General features: G+C 36.4%; 1 pseudogene; it reads right to left on the reverse strand.

Moving 5' to 3' along the window:
* Positions 1–963: 963 nt before the first annotated feature.
* On the reverse strand, positions 964–1853 carry LOC114048208 (annotated as a pseudogene).
* Positions 1854–5264: the final 3411 nt, after the last annotated feature.

The following is a 5264-nucleotide window of genomic DNA, read 5'->3' on the forward strand; positions in this document are numbered from 1 at the left end:
TCTCTCTCTCTCTCACACACACACACACACACACACACACACACACACACACGTCCCAGAAGCTCCCTATCACTTCCAAGATTATACATGAAATTCTCTCTTTTTCATTACCTGTCCTACAAATTTTCTAGCTTTCTTAAAGATTATGCCTTCCGTTCTCATCATACTTTACAATCTAGTGACACTGGCCTCCTTGTTTTTCCTTGAACAAAACAATCTATTTCCTGACTCTAAGCATTTTTGCTGGCTGTCCCCAATGCCAGGAAGGTTCTCTCTCCTCATCTCCACAACCTAAGTTCCTTGGCTTCCTTCAAGTTTCAGTAAAACCCAACCTTTTACAAGAAACTTTTTCTACCCTCCATTAATTCTAATGATTTTCTTCTGATTATCTCTAGTTTATCTTCTATACAGCGTGTTTATTCATAGTTGTTTGTATATTGTCTCTCCTATTATATCATGAGTTCCTTGAAACCAAGAACTGTTTTCTTTTATATCCCTTCTCTTTATATCCCTGAATTTAGCACAGTTCCTGGCACATAGTAGGCACTTTATAGGTGTTTATTAATTTACTGACTTTAGTATTATTTCTATTTCTTCATGTAATGTATCATAGAGCACTTAAGATGAACCATCATGAATTTTCTTCTTTGACTCTATCCGCATTTTCTTTTTTTTAACAATCACAAGTAACGTATTTTGAGAATCATTTAACAAGAAATTATACAAATAAAATTTGTATAAACATAAAGACACATTTGTCCTAGCACAGATGACAAAGAACAAAGCAAAAACAAGAAAACTAAGTTGGACATATATACAATTGGACACAGTTGGGTCACATACACTAAAAGTCTTTAACAAAATAGTCATCTCAGATCAATAGAAGATCACTCTCCATTCAATGTCATCATTCTGCAACACAGGCTGATATAGCATCTGCACCTGTTTTCTCCATGCCCTCCTTTAATATGACTGGTAATTGTTTTGGTGATTACCACCCCTTCTGGATGCTTTCTTGACCAGTTTAGTGTGCATATCCCTTTCCACATCCATAGGTCCTATAGTTATACCCACTATGATCAAATCCACCACGAGGCCACTATAGTTTTGATTACCACCATAGGCATTATTGTAATTTCCGTATCCTTGATGTAATAGTTATTAAATCCTTGGTCCCAGTTTTGGCAGTGACCTCAGCCACGACCCCTAGTCCCACCTCATCTGCCAGCTGCAGCACCCTTCCCTCCTTTCTGTTGTTGCTGTTGCTGCCTGTATACCTCTTTGGGCTGGGAAACTTTGATTTCACACTCCCCAGAACCAATCTGATGATATCTGTTTTCTAATAATTTGTTTACTGGTTCTTAATCTGTATATGTGATAAAACAAAATCCTCTTCTTTCGTTTGTTTTTGTGTCCATAAGAAGTTTGATATTCTCAATATCTCCAAATGCTCCAAAATATTCTTTGATTTATTTCTTCTAATGTATCTGGGCTCAGTTCGCCGACAAACACTGTTTTGGGGAATTCCTTTCCCTTTAAAGCTTTAGCCCTCTTAGGGTCTATCAACTTTCCATCCAGCTTGTGTTCTTTAAGTTCCAAAACCTTGTCTACACTGGCAGCATCTTTGAAAAACACAAATATGAATCCCTTTGATCTTCCCGTGACGGGATCTGTTTTAACTGTGCAGTCCACAACCTCTCCAAAATGAGACAGGTATTCAGTGAGGTCTTTCTTGCTCGTATTCCAGCTTAGTCCTCCAGTAAACATTTTACGTCCTGCTGGTTCTTGCTTGCCTTGATTTTGGAACCCTCAGCAAACTCCTCCATGTCGCTATACTCGTTCACGTCTTCCATAGCGGCGGGGCTGTTTGCCAGGGCCAGAAAGCGGGGTGGGGAGATGGAGGGGGCCGGCAGGGGCCGAAAGAGTGGAGCTGGTGGCACAGAGAGGCAGTCACCGCTGTGGCGCGTTGGAGAGAGTCCGATTTAAAATGATGGCGGAAGAGTCTACCCACATTTTCATACGTGGAAGGGCAAGACCATAAGAATTATTGAGTAGTTATTTTGTTCCAAGCAGTCTGCTAACTGTTGAGTCTGCAAACATATTAAAAAAAGAAAAAAGACAGACCCTGCCTTCAAGGAACTTCAAGGAATTTAAATGGGCAAGAAAAAAAAACACAAAGGGGAGTGGGAAGAGGGAGAAGGAATTTGGAACTCAAAACGGGGAAAATAATGTTAAAATTGTTTTTTTTTTCATGCAACTGTGGAAAAAGATTAAATAGTATTTGTGTAAAGTGCCGGGGAGGGAAGAGAGGTGCAAAGATACCCACACAAGGACGAAATGTCAAAGTCCAGAAAGACAGAAGCAAAGCTTGGGGGGAGGAGATGGAATGAAGGATGGCCAGCTAACCTGTAAAAAGTGAGGGTTTGAAAGGAACTAGACCATAGTAATCTAGTGTTTGATGAATCCAAAGATTCAAATTTTCAGATGAGAAATCACAATTTGACAGAAATTGCTGGGAAAACTGGAAAACAGTTTGGAACAAACTACAGATAGACAAATATCTCACACCTTTCTTTCCTCAGGTAATATTATATTTGTTCAATGTAACTGAGCTGTCCTTTGAGGATTTTTCCTTCTGTCTTGATGCTGTAATTTTTTTTTATATCATTATGTGGTAGGTATTTATTCAACTTCTCTCTCTCTCTCTCTCTCTCTCTCTCTCTCACACACACACACACACACACACACACACAGTTTTTGGTTGTCTTCCCTTTCAATCATTTTTAGGAATCTTCACACTTCAGTCTCTCCTCTAATGCCATGAAGACCCCTTGAGGTTAGGCTTCTAGTTTCTCCTTAGCCTCTTTGTTTTAGTCAATATGAAGAATATCAGTACCTGGCATTTTGTCTAGGAAAAACATTTATGGGCAGAGAGAAAATTGGGTTCAATAGGATTTTGGGTCCCCTTTTTCTACACCAGATACTTCTCCTCCTCTAGCCTATGGCTTTGCATACCTAATACATCTTCTGTTCTAAGTATGCTTTCTAGCTTCTCCTCCTCTGGTCTATGTCCCTTGCCACCTCTCCTTTCCCCTTTCTTTTGTGACTGGATAATTATTGTTTACTGCATCTTGCTGGATCAGGGATGTGGGTTTGGGTAGTCACTTGAGTGAGGTAGTCCCCCCTGTAAATTGATCTTGAATCACATGTTTCCTGGGTAAATTTGCAGTCTGTTGAAATTAGGAAAGCTGAATGTAAGCTCTACATATTGGAGTTCTTCAATGTTATTTCAGGGATTTTTACTTTGTGTGGTGCTCTCTTCTCCAAGTCTTGGAAGGTACCTGATACCATGGAAGTCATCATACCTTGATGACTAATTGACCAGAAGTGGTTCCAGATGGGGGAAGAAGGGAGTGGGAGGGACTGCATTCAGAGACACTAAGTTTCACTATCCTTTTTTAGGCATCAATGATGTATTAGGGCAAAGTAAACCTTTTTTGTCAAATATGTGATGACTTCCAAGTACTTCATTTAGTCCCAACAAAAGTGGACACTGGCTTAAGAGTGGTGTCAACAACATTGCCAGCTAGGTGCTGTAATGGATAGAGAACTGAACTTGCACTCAGAAAGAACTAAGTTCAAAGTCAGCCTCATATACTTATTAGATGGATGATTTTTGGTGAATAACTTTTGTTTGATTCAGTTTCTTCAACTGTGAAGTGGGGATAATTATAGCACATATCTTTCAGAGTTGTGAAGATTAAATGAGATAATATTGACAAAATATTATTATTATTAAATATTAATTCCTCTACATTTGGTGCATAGTTCCTTTATTTTAATGTTTTGGGGTTGAGGAAATTAAATAGGATGCACAAAAGTAATTCACTAACTTTCTGTTCATGTAATCTCCTCTCCCTTAAAGAAATTGGTTGATCATTTGTTTGTATTAGAGCTGCTAATGGTTCTAAGCAATATTGAAGTATACTTTAACAAAATAACAGATGTCATAAAAAGAATTATCTAAACATTATATGAATTTATGTGAAGACAACCTCATTTATGCTAAACAATAAAACAAAAACAAAAAAAGAATAAAGCTATTTTGGTAACATTATAACAAAAAGATGTCATATGAAAACAAAATTATATATTTACCAATAGATGTCTGTTGTTAGAAGAATATTAACCAAAACTATGAGAAGACAATTAAAACAAATTAGTGACTAAAATAACTTCATGAGATTAAATGGAGTCTGTTGTTCATATTTTGGGTGAGGTGGTTTTGATGAAACTGATGAAAATATACACCCGACAGAAATTGTTCAAATGAAAAATTAGAAAGGAATGAAGCAAAACATCTAATAATCTTTAATGGGCACAAATGAGGTAGTAAAACAGGGCAAAATATACCTTTAAATCATCAGATTTTTCAAACTTTCCAAAAGGTGCTTTCCCTTGTATTGTTTATGAACTCTATTTTCTATTTCTATAATAATTGTTTTCCAAACAATAACATTGGGATACAGGACATATAGCACCATGAAAGCTAAACAGAAATAATAATAAATATCTATGAATGGAATTTCATAGAAAGTATTAAAATACAGGAGCTTTTGAACAGCGTTAAGCATAGACATTTTTGTTGTATTACTCACTGGTTCAAATTTCTGCAAAGTAACCCAGGTCTCCTAATACGTCAATCAGTACACAGAAATACTTCTTACCATGTATAGTCAATATGATAAAACCTGATCATGATATGAAAAATTGTATTATTATAAAGGACTCAAAGGTCTCATTTTCAGAAGCATGATAATAATCAATCAAGAGTTAGAACAATTAAGTAGATTTTTTACAACTATGAAGAAAATATTTTAACTATAAAATAGAGTTACAGGAGACTTTAGAAAGTGCATCATTTTTCAGGCAGGGTGACAGTGGGCTAGATAAGATATGGTTGACCCAAGATCACATAGTTGGTCAGCATCTCAGCTGGGATTGGAATTTATGTACATTTATTTTCACTACAATCTTTCTATTTTTTTAAATGAAGTATACAATGAGAAAAAATTAAATTTAAATGGTTTATATTCTTATATAGCTGAATATTATAGCTTTTTAATACAACCTCTAGAAAAAGGAAATGATGGGGGTGAGGAATCACCTTTAAATTTCCCTTCCTGGATGATTAACCATATTTAATATCTATTTTGTGTCACTGGACCCTTGATACAATGCTATTCTATGAGTGAATGATGAAA

This window comes from Vombatus ursinus, unplaced genomic scaffold (genome assembly GCF_900497805.2).
Source record: "Vombatus ursinus unplaced genomic scaffold, bare-nosed wombat genome assembly UNPS02014791.1, whole genome shotgun sequence".
NCBI lineage: Eukaryota > Metazoa > Chordata > Mammalia > Diprotodontia > Vombatidae > Vombatus > Vombatus ursinus.